Source organism: Lycorma delicatula, chromosome 5 (assembly GCF_047948215.1).
Source record: "Lycorma delicatula isolate Av1 chromosome 5, ASM4794821v1, whole genome shotgun sequence".
Lineage (NCBI taxonomy): Eukaryota > Metazoa > Arthropoda > Insecta > Hemiptera > Fulgoridae > Lycorma > Lycorma delicatula.
In genome coordinates, this window is record NC_134459.1 from 34522558 (window position 1) to 34544347 (window position 21790).

Below are 21790 nucleotides of genomic sequence, written 5' to 3' on the forward strand. Positions count from 1 at the left end.
AAAAATATTTATTTATGAAACTTTGAGGAGATGTGAGGCTAAAATACTGATATAATAATCATAAAAATTACATAAAGTGCGTGTGTGTGTGTGTTTTATTTATTTATGTATGTGTGTTAATTATATTGTGTTAATTTATGTATTGCGCGCGCAATACATAAATTAAGTTTTTTTTTTAGATAAAAAATTATTTGGACCGGTGGAATATTTGAAAACAGTTTTATTTTACCAAATACAACCACAATCATTTGATAGAATTTGCATGCAAAAGTTTTTAATAACAGCTTAGTAATAAAATCCAAGCTTTTACCGAAAAATATTTAAAAATATCTACTGCCTGCGGTTGTTATATCAATAAAAAGATGCAAATTTAAAAAAGTTGTAGTAAATACAAATATAATTTTACATTCTTATTTTTAAACAAAAAAAAATATATATATATACATACTTTTATTTTCGTATCTCTCGGAATATTCTAACAAGCCATTAAGATATATTTATTTAATAATTTTTTTTTTAATTTATTGGTAAGAGGTTGAGTTTTATAATTGATAATTTTATTTATATAAAATATTTTTTTCTGTAAAAATATCGGATTTTTATATTATAATGATAGCCTGAAGTCAATCTGATATTATAAGTATTTTTATTTTACATCAAACGTAGCGAAATTAGTTGAAAATCAGAGGAAAAAACCTGGATAAAGTTTTTAAAAAATTGGACTGTATTCTGGATTTTATAATTTAACTCTCTTTTTTTTTTGTCTCAGTCATTTGACTGGTTGATGAAGCTTTCCAAGATTCCCTATTTAGTTGATGCAGCTCTATGTTTTTCGATTATTTCTGTTGCATCAAATAAATTACTCTCATTAAGTAAATCTTGTCTTTTTATTTGAATTACGATTCCGTACGTTATATATATGTATGTAATTATTATTATTATTATTATTTGTAAGAAATTTTTACGTTTGATGGTCTCTCAATATCGTTGTAAAAACGCGAAAACGTGACAATATCATCCTCATCTCGTTGGGCCGTGGGTTTCTTATTGTTCACTAGTTGAATAGATTGCAACATAAGCATTAGGAATATAATAAAAACAATACATAATTAATAATTCTAAAAATAATTATTTCCAAAATTAATTATTCTTCTATCAAGTCCATTGAACTGCATAGACTTGCTAAATTACTAAATAAAAAATTGTTTATAATCTCAATGCATATGAGATAGATGTCTATGATAAAAATAGAATAAAAAATAGAATAATAAAATAGAATAAAAATATAAAAATGCTCAATACAAAAAGAAAAGTTGACTAATAACGAGAGAAGAGTAAATAAAACTTTTTTATAATGATTTAATATTAGCCTACTTTTTATTTTAAAATTTAATTTTTTTTGTCTTCGGTCATCTGACTGGATTGATGCAGCTTTCCAAGATTCCCTATTTAGTGCTAGTTTCATTTCGGTATACCCTCTACATCCTACAACCTTAAAAACTTGTTTTACATAATTCAAACGTTGTCTGCCTGCACAGTTTTTCCCATCTACCTATCCCTCCAATATTAAAGCAGCTACGCCAGGATGCCATAATATGTGGCCTGTAAGTCTCTCTTCTTTTTTTAAAACTATTTCGTTCATCAATTTGCCGCAATACCTCTTCATTTGTCATTTTATCCACCCATCTGATTATTAATATTCTCCTATAGCACCACATTTCAAAAGATTCTAATCTTTTTTTCAGGTACTCCAATCGTCCAAGTTTTACATCCATATAAATCTGCGCTCCAAACACATACATTCAAAAATGTTTTTCTGACGTTTAAGTTAATTTTTTATGTTAGCAAATTATATTTCTGATTGAAAGCTCGTTTCGCCTGTGCTATTCGGCATTTTACATCGCCCCTGCTTCTTCCATCTTTAGTAATTCAACTTCCCAAATAACAAAATTCTTTTCTAATCTTTTCTCTTCCTATTTTTATATTCAGTGATCAATCGACATTATCTCTACTACATTTCAATACTTTCGTTTTGTTCTTGTTTATTTTTATGCGGTTGTTTTTGCGTAGGACTTCAGGCCAATCAGTGTTTTTTCTAAATCTTTTTTTAATCTCAGCAAGAATTACTATATCATCAGCAAATCGTCGTTTTAAGTGCTGAAAAATAAATATTATAAATAAAGAAACAAGGTTTTACAGAAACAAGTTATGAAATAAACCCTCATAACACTCAGTCTTTACAAAGGTAAATTCAGGTACAAAGGTAACACTCAGTCTTAACAAATGTAATATATTTCCTAGTAAGTAAAGTAATTATTTTAATTAAAATTATAAAATAAAAACTTTTGATTTCTGAAACCAGACTTTTAATGATTTCAAAAACTGAATTAAAAGTTTCAAAACTAAAATTGTAAAAATAATGTCTTAATTATTTTTAGACTAACGACTTTTTATACTTATTTAATTTTAGAATTAATAAGCCTGTGAAAAACATTTTTAAGAAACGAAATAAAAAAAAACTGCACCTTTTTAAAACAAATAAAGATTACGATGAAGAAATTGGTTAAGTGTGAATAAGACCGTTTATAATGCCGAAATTTATTTATTATTTTTAAATCTACTTACAAAAAAATTTATTGAAATTTTACGAGAAAATAACTGTTGTTTTCTCGTAAAACTATAACAATAGCTATAAATAATGAAGACAAAAGAAATTAAACGATTTATAAATAATGTATTTTTTCATTTAGAAATTCTCTTAGTTAGTTACTGGACAAATACTCTACGGGGCTAATAAACGAACTCCCTTATAATGTAAAAATCAACAACAAAAAAATAATTGAATATATATAATCATAAATGATCTTCATAGCATGAAAACCAACTGGAAGGTTTAGATAATTCCTTTTAAGAAGTGGGTTAAAAAGCTAAACAATAATTCAAAAAAAAAATTTCTATTGGTCATAAATGTACATACATAGATCAAAAGTTTGATAACTCATCCAGAAATTCAATAATTTTTTATATTGTATAATCAAAATTCAAACCATTTTTTTTTTTCATAACTAATTCACCAAATACCGTATGATTGAAAATATAAAATTCAAATTTATAGGATTTTTAAAATGTCAAACCGATCAGGGATTCAGAAACTACACTTTCTGCTGAACGGGAAAGATGCTAGTAATTCACAAAAAAGGCCTTTTAAAATATTATTATTATTCTTTTTACATGATTTTTTTTTATATAAATTATCACTGTTTTTCTCCACCATATCTAGTGATTTAATTTTTAACCACAGGTACAAAATAGTAGAGCTCGGATACAGTAGACCTTCTGTTGTAACCCAACGGGTTGGACTAATGGTGAACGCGTCTTCCCAAATCAGCTGAATTGGAAGTCGAGAGTTTCAGCGTTCAAATCCGACTAAAGTCAGTTATTTTTTCACGGATCTGAATACTAGATCGTGGATACCAGTGTTCTTTGGTGGTTGGGTTTCAATTAACCACACATCTCAGGAATGTTCGAAATAAGACTGTACAAGAATGCACGTCATTTACACTCATACATATCATACTCATTCATCTTCTATGTAAACAGGAAAATAAAGAAAGACCTTCTGTAGTAATATAAAAATATAAATGTTTTGACATCTAAAGAGAATGTACGAATAAACATGATGAAGATGGGAATCCATGTTCCAAATTAATTTATTTTATATTATACACATTTAATAAACACTCTTCAATAAATAAGCTAAATGATATTAATCTAAGTAATGCATTTATATAAAGCGTGACTGTAATTAAACTAGTAATGAATTCAATTGATGTCAATTCACTCCGTTGATTTCCGGATGACAATTATTATAATCAGGATCATTGAAAATATTTTATGTTTAAAACTGCTGATATAAAATTACACATACATGCGCGCGCGCGCACTAGTAAATACATTGTTCGATAATACAAAAAGGATTATATTAATTTTATATACGATATTTAAAATTGATTTTACATAACTAAATAACCTAACTAATAATTAAAAAAAAAAAATTGCTACATTTAAACATAATTAAGTCACCCGATAATATAATTAAACGTGAAATGTGATAATTAAAGCTATAATTTGATTACATTTTGTTACTAATCAGCTCCATTATTAGACGTTTTAACGTTATTTAACAAAGTAATAAAATTTTTATTACCTTTTCAATTGTAACATTCAACGATTTTTAACTCAATTTTATTGTATTTCTTCCTAGCTAATGTTTCCTAATAATTTAATCTTTCCTCCACGAACTCCATTTTTTTATATTACGTCAAGGTTGAACTCTCTCACGCTTTTATTTCCATCTTACACCCCAAGGATCAATTCTATTTCTGCTTCTGTTTAGCATAACCATTATCAATATTCCATCCATATCAGATAAAATCCACTTATTCTTTTAATTATTTAAAATTCAACCTCAATTGCGTAAATTTGTTTATTTTTGTAAAGTTTATAATTTGACGTATCCTTCCAGAACGGATTTCGTTTGCACTTCCAAATGGGTTTCGTCAACCGATTTCTCAGATAAAGGTACTTTGCCGCAGCATAATTCTGTGCACTCGTATAAGCTTTTCTTTTTCGGCAAACAATTAATATAAAATAATAAACTTGTTTGATAATAAATTCAAACACATATATCGACGATTTTGTAAACTCAAAATTAATAATGTATAAATATCTTCCGTGACCTATTTGGATTTACTAGGTTCATATACATGTGACTGACTAAACTAGCATTACATTTATTTAAAACATCACTGCTATTTCAATAATATAATAATATGGTTGGTGCATCTATGAATGCAAAACATTTTTTTTTAAAAACTGTTCTCTATCATGTACGCATACAACCGTTAATGATGTTTACTTAAAATTATATAGATATTTTAAATATAGATTAAATTAATCAAAAGATGTTTATTAATTTGTGCTACAACACATACCTACAGTCCGTCCTATAGGAAAGGTGACTCATGTGAAATAAAATACAAGAAGTTGTTTATTTTTAGTTTATATGACCTTTTTATTCAAAATAGGCTCCTTGTGAGTCAATACACAAGTGGAAGCGTTGGAAAAATTGATCGAAACAATTCTGATACTTAACCTTTGAAATTGTCTGCAGTACCACGGTCGCAGCTCTCTGGATACCTGAAATCGTGTCGAAACGATGAAAACAGTCGAAATACTGAAAAAACCATGTTTCTTCAGCTGTTACGATGCAAGACATGAAGTCTGGGTCCCTAGCGGCTGATCTTTTCATGTCTCAACAGTGTTCCACTCTGCAATCTTTTTGATCGTCACTGAGTGAGTGGGCCACAAAGCGACAACAGATCTTCTTCTTACCTAAATTTTCAGTTAGAATACGATGCACAGTTGTTTTAGGAATTCCAGTGATCTCCTAAATTAACCTAATAAATGCATAACGATCATTTCGAAGAATTTCAGCCACTTTTTGTACATTTTCTTCCACTCGAACTGTCGATGATGCTCCTGGACGTGGATCATTTTCAATGCTCTCTCTATCATCACGAAACCTTGTATAGCACTTAAAAAGGTTTTTACGACTCATTGCTTCACTACCATAAACAGTTTGTATCATTTTAAAAACGTCTGTTACACTTTTACTCAATTTAAAACCAAACCTAATGCTTGCACGTTACCTCAACGTCCGTCGAGGTATGCTTGTTCCTTTCACGACCGAAGTTCAAAACATACTGTTAACGTTTTGGTTATTACGAGAAGTCTGTGATGCCAGCGCTGTTAAATTTAAAACGGAGATAGTCGGAATACCACGCTAGTTAATTCATGTTTCCGTTCACAGATTGCATTAGTAGTAACGTGAATATAAAATCAGTCACCTTTCCTGCGGGACGGACTGCGTATAATCCCGTAAAATGGTTAAACCTGCGATAGAATAAAAATTTTATAATAAAATTAATTCATAGCTAATAAATGTTAATAAATGTAATTAATATTATAAACACATTAGAGATTTGTTTCTTGTAGTGTTTTCCATTGACGTCTCCAACAATAGTCTTATCATTCAATACCATTATATTCACTTATAAATATTTACAATGGTAAATTTATTTAAATCAAGACAAAAGAATTCTTGGTTTAAAATTTGGGGAACTTTTCGGATATTTCAAATTCAATTTCAAAAATATCATTTTTAATAAACGAAAAACAGAACAGTAGTACTGTTTAACGATAAAGGCAAAAATATATCAATATTTTCGGATAAAGCTTAATGATATTATATGTTCTATTTATTTTCTGTTTAATGTTTTTTTTCTTAGATTAATGCTATTTAACTTTTATTTTCTTGATTATTAGATTAATAATAATCAACAGGAAAGTATCATTAAGGGTAAAAATAAATCTCTTGGTTTTTTGTTGTAGTTCATAACACGTTTTTAGTTTTCAGATCATAAATAATGAAATCTTGCTTGTAGAAATATTTTAAACTATGTATAGTGACATCTATTTTGCGAAAAGAGGATTCAATGTAATTATAAAAATCATTAAATAATTGATTTTTTTAACTATTGTTGTAGACACCAATTAGGAATCTCATTATTATATTTTTCTGGATAATTTCTGTACTTCATACTTTATGATAGTAAATTTCAATCAGTATTTGGTTACGGAGTTATTTTATAAGATTTCAAAAATTAAAGTTCTTCTACGAATTAAAAACAAATATCCATGTACTATCTAGGATGAGAAGGATGGAGGAAACTGAACTCCCCCTAAAGGTAGCGTCTCGATATTCTTGAATTACAAATAAATAGTGATGGAATTTGAATTACGAAGGTTTATTCTATTAATTTTTTTAAAAATTCGATGAATAATGAGAAGATAATGAAGTTATCCATAAAAATAATTCCATAGAAAATGACAGAAAAAAAAATGTTTAGCAAGGAGTTCTTCGCGCTAAAAGTTGAAATTTATTTAAATTTTATAGTGGAGATAGTATGTAAGATCGTAAGAATAAAGTTATTTTAAACTCTGTCATTAGGGGGAGATTAAATTTCTTGTTCTATATAAAAGTATCCGGATTATTAAACAATATAGTTCTAGTTTTTATTATTATTATATTTTTTTTTTTAACAATCATTTCATAAAAAGGATTTATATTGCATATTCTGGGAATCATTATTTTAATAGCTGAAAATTTATCTTACTACGGACTGGTGATTCAAGATATTATGAATAATTTTTGTTGATGTTGCTGGTACTCTGATTACTTTGAACTGGATTCTTTTGTGCAGTTTTGAAAAAAAAAATCGTTTTTGTAGTTTTTCCGCCGCCGTAATAGGAAAAAATTAAAGCATAAATAAATTTATTGAAATAAAATGAAAAATATTGAAAAAATAAATAAAAAGAGAAAATAATGAAGAAAAATAGGATAAAAAAGAGAAAATAAAAAGAAAATTGGATGATAATAATAATAAAATCATCAAGAAAAATATTGATAAATACAAGTAAAAAAAGGACGTATACCATTACATAATTGCGCAAACCTCTTTAATATTAAACCAATCTGTTGTTTTATTTATTACAACCTAAATTTAAAAATATTCATATGAAATTATTCGTCGTATTCGAGATGAATAGGGTAAAATATGACAATGTTAACAGTAAACTGTTACAATGCACAGGGTAATCCACGAAATGATCCAACATGTGTTTTCCAATATTTGTTTCTTTTCTATCCGAGTGCGCTGTTTTTGTCACAGCGCGTAAAGGCTGTGTTGTTTTTAATGAAATAAAAAGTGTGGTGCTTATTCAAAGACGGTTTCGTACACATTTTCAAACTCGGTGGTCGCCCTCATTTAAAACAATACGTAAAATTACGAAAAATTTAATAGTGAAGGTACAGTATTTGAGAATAAGCGCGAACGGCCTGCCGATGTTCGTTTTCCTCAGAATGTCGAAGCTGTCAGAGAGCAGCGCTGCTGAGGAGCCCGGGCAAATCAAAATGAAAAGCAGCAGCACAACTTGGAATTTCTAAGCGATCTGTGCAGCATATTTTAAAAACCGACGCATTTTTATCCGTATAGTTTAACAGTGTTGCCTAAATTAACGGTTGATAAAACATTAAAGAACGGCATTCGCTGAATGAGCTGTGAACCAAGACGTATTGTTGAACAATGTTTGGTTTTCATATGAGGTACATTTTGACCTAGACGGGGTCGTTAATAAAAAAAAAATGTGCGTTTTTGGGCTTCCGAAAATCCACATGTGCTTCATGCAAAAGTGCATCACGCTCCAAGAATTACAGTACGAGTCGCTAATGCAAGTCATGGGGTAATAGGACTATTCTTTTTTGAGCAGACAGTGGTCCGTGAACGTTACCTAAACATGCTGCGTAATAATTTTCTTCCTCAGCTTCTTGCAAAAGGATTTCAATTAGAAAACGAGTGGTTCACGCAAGATGGAGCCGAGCCAGATCACATACAGCTAATTTTGTTTTAGAATTTAACACAAATGTCATTTCAAAACCGATTTCCTAATCGTTTTACGGGTGGACAGAACTGACCCCCAAACAGTTTTGATTTGAATACGCGTGATTATTTTCTTTCAGGATTTCTAAAAAAAACATTTTCCCTTAAGATCCTCATACAGTGATGGAACTGCGAGTGCTGACCGTTGAGGAGTGCAACGAGATAACCGAGGATACTTTTCGTCGAGTTATTAACAACATAGGAGTTCGTGTTGAAGAAGTTGCTAGACGTGATGACGGTTATATTTAACACGTTATGCAAAACATAATCTCCAGGTATATAGTAAACACGTTGTATTTTATTTTTCTGTATTACGATGCAAATAAATATTTTTTAACTAAACCAAATGTTGGATCATTTCGTATATTTCAAAAAACCAGGTGGTGTGGTGAGACGTATATTACAATACTCCATCGTATTAAGACTTAACGTAAATAATATTTTTAGTTGAACTTACCGTATTATGCAAATACAACTTAACTATAATTCACATTACTATATAATAGTTTAGATTTCATACAAAGAGCAAAAATCATGTATAATACCCTACTTAGATTTGTTAGAATGCCGTGAAAGTGAAATGTCTGTTCGGTCGATCTGTCTGAATGACATGGCTGGTATTCGTGTAGCAAGCTGTTTAGAACCGATTACGATATCGAAAAGGGTTTCATGTCTCAGCATGACCATATAAACTTATTGACATTTACATAAACCGTACTACCCCTCCCACCATCATCCCTCTTTTGTTTCTCCGCCTCCTCTTTCAGAATTACCACATCTTATTCTAAACTGTACCACCTCCTGATACGCACGTTTAACATCAACATGGTCTATGTTAGTCTTTTATATAATGTAAACTAAGCTTACCTAAACAACTTACAACCATCTAAATAAACTCTTTCACTCCATATAGCTTTACTAATAGCGTAATATTATTATACTATATTTCTTTAACATCTATTTAACTTCTCCATTCACTATTCTTAATTTTATTCAACATGTTCAGTTCACTAAACCTTTATACTCTCTTTTTATCTACCATTAAACTTTATTCTTTACAGATCATTCAATCCTAGCAAAAGCACTTTAAACAAAATCTGTTCGTAGTTTATAAAAGACGAAATACAACACCGTAATATAAAACTACCCAGGAGAAACGTAATGCTTCATAAATTTATAAAGAAAAAAACACGCATTCTGTACAAACAATAAACTGAAAAATAAGATTACACTACAAAAACCATTACTGAAAATCTAAATTTAGATGGAAATTTCGAACAGGTTGGTCTAGTGGTGAACGCGTCTTCCCAAATCAGCTGATTTAGAAGTCGAGAGTTCAAGTGTTAAAATCCTAGTAAAGTCAGTTATTTTTACACGGATTTGAATACTAGATCCTGGATATCGGTGTTCTTTGGTGGTTGGGTTTCAACTAACCACACATCTCTGGAATGGTCGAACTGAGAATCTACAAGTCTACATTTCATTTGCATCATACATATATCATCCTCATTCATAGTCTCAAGTATTATCTGAACGGTAATTACCGGAGGCTAAACAGAAAAAAGAAAAGATGGAAATTTCAATTGTTAAACAATCATCATCAGAGACCCTACAGAAAAAGTACATACATAAAAAATATTAATAATAAAACACTAACAATAAAAAACAAAGAAATGAGTAATATTAATTAAGAAACACTATAAAACTATTTGTAGTAGGGATTTTAGAAACAGAAGCTAATAACTTTTGTTCTAGGCAATCCCAATAGAAAATGTTAATTTAAAAAAATATGTATGTGTGTATATATATATATATATATAAATACACATATCTAAAACGTTTAATCGTCCAGTTCAGACCGTCCACTACGATTGATCAGATAAAACCTATCTCGAGAAATACGAATAATACAATTAGCTTTGAAATCAATGAAAAGAATATAGCCGGCCAAGAAAAAATGATACGAGAGGATGATAAGATTTTATTGGTTTTATGTGTGAAAACTTACACAAAGGATTTTAAACAAATCTAATATTCAAATTCAGTCTACTGCATATAACGATAGGTACCCTATCGTTACACAACAATTGTTCTGATTTAGTATTGATAAAGAAATTTTCCTAACAACGCAATTCTAGTTTATTAAAGTACATGTTTTTAAAATTATCCTTTCTAATTAAACAAAATTTATGATACATTTCCAGGTAATATTATGCTATATCCGATTTCTCTCGTCTTCTATATTAGTAAGCCTATATGTTTAATCATTCCTTTAGTTGGCTGTAAATATCAAATTGTAATTATTGTCTTTCCATATAAATTTATAAATGGCTGCTCTTATAACAATTTTGTTTTACTTTTAGCGTTTCTGAGGATAAAAGCAGATTGCTTAGACGGAGTTACGGTAATCTACGGTAAATTCTGATTTATTAACTACATTTTTATCCTGTTGCTATATGGAAAGTCAATATTCAATATTTAACACGTTGGCTGCAGTACGGCGCATGTGTGCCGTAATAGGGAGTTACTCTGTGCTTTTCGTCATTTGCGTAATTCCAGTACAGTGCTAAACGGTAAGTTTTTTAACTTAACTCTTATGCTGTACGGGCCTCATTGTTGCCGTACGTATTGTACTTGACTGCGTTACGGCACATAACGTGCCGAAAGTAATGAATATTTTATTTCTCTTTATAACTAAAAATATTTTTTTTAATGATTTTATAGTCTACGATATCTCTCAGAAAACATGTGAGTTAACTCTATTTGAAACAGTTCTTCTTTTATACGTATTATTATTTAGCGTCTATTCGTAATAATTATTAGATGTAATTTTGCTGGATTGTTCCGTGCCAGCATCATTTCTTTTATTAAAATATGACAAATTTTCTATAAAAAATTCTTTTATTGTAATATATAATGGTACATAATTAATTTATAGTATTAATTTAATAAAGATAAAACATAAAATTAAGCATTTCAGACTAAATAAATTATAAAATAGCGTTCGATATTTATGAATAACGAATGCTTTTAATTCACAATAAAAAAGCTTTTTTCACAATGACATCATCACGTAAAAGTATAATCTTGGAAAAAAAGTAATTAATCAAGTAAAACAATAAATCAATTTATTAATAATTTAATAACTTGGATGATGTTTAAAATCAAGTGTATAAATATGTTATGTGATGCGATTCTTTCCTGAATATCTGGTAATACATAAAAAAGAAAATTGAAAAAAAATTTATTTTAAAAATAAAAAGGTAAAATTTGATGTTACGTCCAGTATTTATATTATTAAAATATACATTTGAATGGATGTTTTTTTAAAGAAAAATATTTCAACATATATTTAATGTAGGAATAATAAGATGACAAGCCAAAACAGTGAGTAATGGATTGGAAGAGGTAATATAATAAATAAAAAACAGCATTTATAACATTTAGCAATACTATGAATGAATTATTGAATAATTTATTGAACAACTAGTGATAAAAATATGGAAAAAGGAAATAAAATTGTCAGAAAGAGATTAAAAAGCAATGTGATATACGGTATGGCACAAAAATGTATACCGAACGAAAATCCAAGATCAAACAGTTCGGCATATAGAGGAAATGCGTGTAAAAACTACACGCACAGCACATAACTTCAACCCACCGGGTTAGTCTAGTGGTAAACACGTCTTCCCAAACCAGCTGATTTGAAAAGCTGAGAGCTCCAGCGTTCAAGTCCTAGAAAAGGCTTTTGAATAGTCGAACTGAGACTGTACAAGACTACACTTCATTTACACTCATATATATCATCCTCTGAAGTAATACCTGAACGGTAATTTCCAGAGGCTAAACAGGAAAAAGAAAAAAAAGAAAGTACATAGTCTCAGGGCGGGCCAATATGCGCTGTAAAGCACAGTAGATAATTACTATACGGCTTCATAGTTCTAGAAGGTGGTTAAGTTCCCTATTTTATCCGCCGCAGCGAACACGTTAACCACGCTTTTTTCGATTCTCCTTCCATACGGTTATAAAATTAAGTCGTTTTATTAAATTTAATTTGTCAATTCTTTCTATAAGACGACTGGATTTTCCAGCAAAATAGTTAAATTCAACTGTATCATTAACAAAATTCATTTCCTTGTGGTAGGTACCCGGTTCGCTCAGTAAATTATAGGATATAAAGCTGCCGTTTAATGGTACGCAAGATATAAAAAGTCATCGTTAATAAATCCATCAAAGTGAATATTTTTTGTATATTTATACAAAAACCACGTTGTGCTGAATCATAAACAACGCCGGCAAATCTTCTGAAAATAAATTGATGAAAATTTGTATAAAAGATCTTACGATGTAAAAAAGGATTCTCCAAAGTAACAATGAAATTTACTGTTTTATTTTAATTTCTCGGTAACAAATGAAGATATCAACTTGATTTTTAATATGTTTAATCTTCATATGAATATCTAAAAAAAAACAATTATAGATTTTTTAAATTCCTAGTTTAAAGGGTAAAAATGGAATTTTTAAATTACTTTTGAAACCTCTATTTTTTTAATTTCTCGGTAGCAAATTTAAATATCAACTTGATATTTGGTGTGTGTAATCGTCATATGAATATCTAAAAACAAAACATTCCTTGATTTTTCGAAATTCGACCTTGAAAGGGAGTGAAGGAAAGTAAAAAACTTTAAACAATGATTTTCAATTTTCCCCATTTCCGATTAAACTAAACGAAATGTTCACTAAATTTGTGGAAATAAGCTTCAGAAAGATACTGTATGTAAAAACCATTTTCGATTTTTTTTTAATTAAAATTTTTTAAGGAATGCGACGGTGTACCGTCGTCGGCGTGGTGGCTCAACCAACACAGTCACTGCCATTGTAACTGTATATGCGACGCAACTGGCTGCACCAGCCACCGGTTACTTCACTAAAAAACAGAAAATTAAAAAAAATTGACTGCGACGAACCATATAGCGTGGGCGAAGCCGGAACGGAGATGTTAGTATATATATATATAAATGATTTTTTCCCTTTACGAGGTCGAGAATCGAAAAAAATGCTCGACTTTTTGAAAAGATTTTCGTTCAATAAAACGCCACCACCATGCTAAAGTTACGAATGTGAAAAATCCCATTTTGCAGATTCGTCAGTATACGACTAATCTGAGTGTCCTGTGCATCTTGTGGTAAATTATCCAATGCACATCCCTTTTAGGAAGGCTAGTTTAAACCTTTTCACTTTTACAAATATGAATTCCTAAATTTAACATTGAAACTGTTGTTTAGCTCTCCTGAAAAATTGAGTTTTTCACATTCGTTACTTTAGCATGGTGGCGACGAGAAGTCCCAAAGTTGTGAAGCATAACGATATTTTCTCTTATCACAATAATCTAAAAAAATAACACAATCAAAAGAAACACATTTCATAATTTTAAATAATGCAGGAATTCAAACAAAATATGCTGTTTAAATTTACTTGCAAAAAGTAAAAAAATGCAAAATTTTTAATTTAATTTTTTTTAATCATATTTAATCTTATGAAAATTATAAATAATATAGAAAATATAAATAAATAAAATTTTTAACAAACCCAACGGGTTGATCTAGTGGTAAACTCGTCGTCGTATGATTTCGAAATCGAATTTCTCAGGTTCAAATCCTATTAAAGATAGTTACTTTTATTCGGATTTGAATACTAGAACGTGCATACCGGTGTTCTTTGGTGGTTGGGTTTCAGTTAATCACAGGTGTCAGATGTAGTCGATATGTGTTTGTTAAAGACTAGAAATTTACCGGTGCAGTTCATTACACTGATAAGGCGCTAATGACTTTAATTGTTGATGCGACTATAAATAAAAGTAATAAAAAAAAGTAAAAAAAAATGTTTATTAATTTTAATAATTAACAAAATGTTAAATTCATTAGGCGGTAAAAAGCGTTCACTACGAAGCAAAATTCTTTCCCTAACGTAAATATAGTTGTCCTTTTACTGGCCAGCAAAACGTAGTTTATACGTTCATAAGTCTGTGACTTAATATTGAGTCGCGCTGTATACAGTCGGTCGGATTGTTTACGGATGAAAGATTGTGAAACAGTCTGGGCCGTAGAGACCGATGAAGGCGAGAGAAGTTGCTTACAGTAACTAACTAAACGGAAGAGAAACCAACACAAAAGCACGCAGTTGGCTCTCCCCAACCCACCTCTCTGCAAACCATCGACTTACAACTCGAGTGCCCCCGCAGGCAATGACGTGACTGTTTATACTACAGTGGAGAGACTTAGTCAAGTCGTGATGATTGAATTACAACAAAGTATAATATACCTCTTCACCTGGACGAATAATACTCTGTGAAGCAATAAGCAGTGACTTGCATTAAGACTAACTGATTTAGAACAGTGTAAATATACTCAGAGAAAGAAAAGGGGGAAGAATGAATGAAAATAAAAAAAAATAATATTTTACTGGCTACACATTCATTAATTACTTACTGGTTTTTTTTCTGTAGGAAATTTATAAGTTGTCTTTGAATTTTGAGAATATAGAAATAAAATCTGCTTTGACATTTAAATTTTTTATTTTAATTTACAAAAAAAAAAGAATGAAAATATACCTAAGAATATTTTAGTTATTAACATAACTAAGTATAATTAACATCGGTTACTTTTATTAAATGCTGGATGACCGTTCCTTAAGATCATCAGTCACAGACATCCTCAAATTTCTTTTGTCAATGTAGCAAACACTGTCAAAGGAGTAAAATATCATCTGAAGTATAATTTCACGTATTTAGAAGATAAACAGCTATTCTTTTATTTATGAACATTTTAAATTTATATTGTTATACTCATTACAAACAAAATAAATATAGAAAAAAAAATTTAAAACCAGTTTCAAACAAAAAACTGCATTAATTTCTTATTGCAGGAAACAACACAGATTGATTATATTACTATTCAAAAATTAAGACTTTGGAATGGGTGAATATGTATTATTGTTTATTTTATCCAACTAATTTTCAATTGATAATACTTCGAATATGAGAATAACTGGAAGCTATTTCTTATTAAATTTTAATACTACAACTATCAGTAATACGATAAAAAGATTTGAATCGTCATAATGATTACATAATTTTCTTTAATAAAATCTTCCACTTAAGTAAGTTATCTGAAAAATGCATGTTCAGAAGAGGACTTTCCTGTAAAAAAAAATAACAAATAAAATCGAAATTTGGTAAAAAGTAAAGGTTGAGTGCAAGTAACAATATTTATACTAGACAAATTAGAAAACTCTTCTCTTATATTTTTAAAATCGATTAAAATTGAAAAAAAAAGTCGCTGATTACATTCATTACACGTTCATATATTTTTTCGAGTAATTTAACATGAATATTAAAGTTAGATACATATCAAAATGAATAACTGTGTTAATTATTTTTTAATGGGTGTGTCTTTTATCTTGTCTTAGTTCTGTTTTAAATTAAATTTTGTATTATAAATTAGAATAGCTGATTTTAAATTATTAATATTTCCATTTTATTTCATTTTATATTATTATTAATTTATATTTTAGCTAGCTTAATATTTTTAATCGTTTAGTAAATGAGGATATCTTTATAATATATGTCGAAACAGTTCTAAAACTGAACACTTGTTCCAATGAATAGATAAAAAACAGTATTCTAAATTATTATTACAACAGATTAATTTAGGATAGAATAATTGTTTATTGATTTTTTTTTAAAGGAATTAGAATAATAGAATAAAAATAAAAAATACATATAATTCTTTATCTAATTTACAGGGAGAGCCAGGTTTAACCCAGTTTAGACTTCAACAATGAAAGATTGGTTGTCATTAATTCGATCCTAGAGCAAATCTACGATTCATTTGTAGAACTCTGTACCTTCATAATGGAAACTATATCGACGGAACTCACACCGGGAAAAAGAGGGATCAATAAAATTCTCACAAGGGGTCAAAATTAGAAAGAGAGATGGGTGAATATTGAGGATAATCAACTTACATAAAAAGTAGTATGAATTTAAAAACTCTCTCTATATGCATAACTCTATTTTTTCTGTTTAGCAACCGGAACCACCGTAAGGTAATTACTTCAGAGGATGATATGAATGAGTGTAAATGAAGTGTAGTCTTGTACAGTCTCAGGTCGACTGTTCCTGAGATGTGTAGTTAATTGAAATTCAATTACCAAAGAACATCGGTATCCACTATGTCTGATATTCAAATCTGTACGTAAGTAACTGCCTTTAAGAGGATCTAAACGTCAGAACTCTCGATTTCGAAATCAGCTAATTCGCGATGACGAGTTCACCAATAGACCAAGTCAGTGGGTTCTCTACAAGTGCCGGACGCCCGTTATACCCACAACCTGTCTTATGATCAGGGAATTATTACTATAGTTGGGGTAAAACATTATTAATTAATCGTTTACAATAATAATCTTAAATATTGCAACAAAAATTGCATTTTTCCATAAAAATTCATCTGAATGAAATGATTCAGATTTATAAAATAAAAACAACCCTCATCCTACGAAATTAATAGTACGTTAACGTATACAAATCATAAATTTAAATAGAACGCAACTGGAAATATAAAATATTAAGACTGTAAGTAGATGATGATATGAATATATTTATTTTCTATAACAAATGTGAAGCAGCTGAGCCTGTTAGGTGTCTTAAAAGATAAAATATATGATTAGACAAAGAGTAAAATATCAGAGCCCAATTACTAACGGTAGAATTTTATTTATAAAAATTATTTATTCTAATTCCTACTAATATGTTAAAATCGTATGGTGTGTCATTAAGCTAATCAAAATATTTTTTTTTTTTAATTTTACTAATAATAAAAAACTGTTAAGATAAATAATTAACCTGAACAACTTATATATACTGTTAGGTGTAATTTGACTTTTTAAAAATATAAAATTTAAAACTATTACATATAGATAATATAATATAGCTATCTGTATACAGAAATAACTCTATGACGTGTAGTTAACATTCAATGTTACTACTACAGTAGTGTTAAAATTACACTGCCAAGCCTAGTAAAGTTGAAACTTGTGACTTGACGGTAAATAAGAATGAGTAACAACTACTGTGTAGTAAGTAAAAAAAAAAAAAAAGAAAGAGTAACTGCATGTTCGTGCCAACCGACTAAAAACATGCAATTTAAAGGATTAAAGAAGAAGGTAGAACCAGTCAGGCAGGCAGGCAACTTAGAAACAAACAAAAAAAATAGTTGATTTTTATTTAATATATTCACGACCCAATTCTAAATTTAAAAATAACCCAAATGAAATTACATTATTTTCTTTTTTTCAAATTTCTTATTTTTGTAAGATGTTGACTTAGCCTTAAAATACAATTATTAGATTGTTATTTTATTTAACAATTTAGAACATTTCTTCATCTTTTTCGAATTAAATTGTAGCAAAATATTAATAAAAATAATAAATCTAAATTAATAATTTAGTTATTTAACAATTAAGTAACAATTTTCAATCAATAAAACTAAAAACATTGATTACCAATTATATAATTTACTTACTGATAAGAATATGTTAAATTGAGCTATTTTTTTCATTAGCTTTATAAAAAATAAAAAAACTACTGAAGAAAGAAAAACAACCATAAATTAAGTAATTCAGGGTCGCTGCTACAATATTTAAACCGCTTTAGTACTCTTATTTTATTCTTAACCCCAAAACAATTAACCATTAAGGAAAATTCTATTTTCTTACTGCAATAATCTTAACTATCCCAACAAAAAAAAGTTGTCATCTGCAAAAAGAATTTAAAGAAAATTTCTCCCATTGGTATAATAAATATATAAACTATTGTTTCTTTGTGAAACGTTTTCTTTTTACTTCATTCATTTTACAGCCAATCTAAATTTAAAATATTAATTCATTTAATTCATCAATAAGCTATATTAATTTTAATATATTTTAATTTGTTATAATTTTATTTAATAAATTTTTATAATATTAAAGCCTGAAATTGTTAAAATCTGTACCGGAATAAAATAAAATAAAAATAAAGCACTTATTCTGATCATTATATAAAAATTAATTATATAAATCATGTCGAGATAATTGTTTATAATCTTTTTTAATACATTTTTATAAAAATAAAGCCTGACATTTTTAAAATCTGTACCTGAATATAATAAAATTAAAATAAAGCACTTATTGTGGTCATTATATAAAAAAAAATCTGTTGTGGACACCACATAACATTCTTGTACCCCTATTAATACACCCTATTATACATACATTTTTGCTGCACTTCATATAAACTTATTTCATTTGAAATTTAGATACGACCTCAAATTCTTTAATAAAAATGGACAGTTACACAATTGCTAAAATGTTAGTTTTTATTAACATCAAACATTTATACAATTATTAATTCAACAATCTTACCTGAAATATTAGGTTAGAGCTAAAGTCCCTTGATTATTCTTTAAATAAATTGTTTATCAAATAATCCAATAATAAAAACTGATTATTTTACACCGTAAGGCCAAATTAATATTTTTAACCCGAATACATGAGTTCACTAAACGGATTAGCTTAATTATTATTAACTTTTATTTATACGGCAAAGCAGAAATCTGAGATACAAACCAGAAATTTTGTGCATATTACGCACAAGTGAAAAAAAAAAGTTCAACAATCACTTTAAATTGAATACAATACAAAAATGTATTTTATTTTTCTGTCAAATTATTAAATTAAATGATTTTTTTTTAAAATAAACATAATACAATTTTTATAAAAATTTGCTAAGAAAATCCAAAAATAATACGATTCTAAATTATAATTTTCAATTAATATTAATTAATATCACATGTTTCAGCAAATCTATTATTTTTATTTTATTTTACTTCTAATTTTATTTCACTAATAAGTTTTTCTTTTTTTTTATTATCAGAATTATTATTTATTGAAAAAATTGTTTTACAATCACGGGTTAATAATTATTAAATCAGTATATTTAAATTAAAGTAGAAAAGTTAAAAAAAATAAATAAAACACAAACAATTAAAAAACAAAAAGAAATGAGAAGTCGGATTCGAACCATTGCCTTCCCTTTAAAATCCAATTTCGATTGCAATCAAAAAGGGAAGTGCACAACTAGATGATACAACAGTGTTAAATCCAAAATTTCAACATCCTACGGCTAATCGTTTTTGAGTTATGCTGAGATACATACGCATATACTTACGTACGTGCGTACAGACGTCACACCAAAACTAGTCAAAATGAATTCAGGGATGGTCAAAATGAATATTTCCGTTGAAGTATGAAAACCGAAATGTTTCGCGATCACAATACTTTCTTTTCTTCGTACAAGGAGGTAAAAAGTTATATAAATCATGTAAGAAATGGTAAGATGTGTTACTCTGCGGATAAAGAAAGAACTAAACCAACATTTGCTTGGATGTATAAGGATAACCGTGATAAAACTTTGATCAAAATATAATCACGTTATGATTCACATTATAATCACTTTATGATTAAAGTCCATATTAATAATTTAAAATAAACAAATATGCAATAATATTAAAATAAACACATGAATACGTTAAATATAAAAATAAATCACGATTCAGAAGACGTTGATAAAAATTATTTGTGCACATAATTATACAGTATTTATAAAAACCGTTTGAACAATTCATCGATGGTTTCCCATATCGAAATAACGACAAAACTTATAAACATATGTTCGGAAAAACTTAGTTTACCGGCGGCTATCTACTATTTCGTATTTTTAACATTAAATTTTATTTCTCAGGAATGGTTAATCGTATCAAACTGAAATTTCGTAAACTGCTAGGATATCAAAAAATTTACTTGTATAAAAATAATGAATCTGATCACTCAATCCAATTAAAAATGGCAGCCATGCAAACGTCTAATTATTAACATATTTGCAACCACTGGTTTATCTAAATGTTATGTTATTACAAAAACCGTTAAACGTGTTATGGCTTAAAAAAAACATCTTATCTATTCAAATCTGTTTATAAATAACAAATTTATAATAAAAATTCATGAAGTGAGTCACTTTAAAATTAAAATAACTAGGTTTCATTTCCTCCCGAATAAAACGAATAAATAGATACGATCCCAAATGGAATAATTTTATCGTATAATATATTATAATAAGTTAATAATATTAAAAATATTATAATAATAAATAATATTAATATTAAATAATAATTTGCATTACACGTTTTTCATTTAATGAACAGACAGACAGTGGTTATTAAACTAAGGGTTTTTTCAGTTAAAATTTATTTCAGAACAATAAGTTTGCTTTTAATTTGTAATAAGCCGAGCCCCATCCAGCATGAACCAGATTTTGTTCCACGTTTTTAGTGCAATCCTTCGAGTAAATGTGAAAGATCAGTCGTCAAGAAATTTAAATATCATTCACCATAGAGCGTTTCAAATAAAAAAAACAGTGAAATAAGTAGTCACCCAGAATACCAGCCCATATATTTACAGAAAAATTAAATTATTATAATTAGTACATAACATTAATAAAGTTATTACAGTTGAGATCGTGTTGAGTTACTTAATTTTATTCGGGAGGAAATGAAAACTGGTTTTTTAATCTAGATTCACTTTATTAATGGATTTGAAAAAGTAAGGTGTTATTTTCTTTGTCATAAAAGGTTTAACGTTTGTTGTTAATATATGTTTGTTTATTGCAAATATATTAACAATTAAAATGTTTACATGGCTGCCACTTTGTAATTAATTGAGGAATGCAATTCGTTATTTTTATACAAGTCAACCTTTAGATACCCTAGCAGTTTATGAAATTTCAGCTTGATGCGATTAACCATTTTTAAGAAATAATTTTTACATTAAAAATACAAAATGGCGGATAGCCGGTAAACTAAGCGTTAGATATCATGTTTTTTCTTGATTTCGATGTGGGGGACCATCTCCTTAATTCTTGAAAATGTTTGTATAAATATTTTGTACGTAAGTCGAAGAGATGTACAAAATTCAGTTTTTTAAACTTTTTTATTATTATTATTTAAATATTAACCCACAGAGCAATAATGTTTCCGTTAAGAGAATACAATTTTAATTCTATTTTTTAAAAGTCAGTGAGAAAATGTTTTAAATGACGATATGCCGTTTAATTTTTTAAATGGTTTAAATTCATAAAT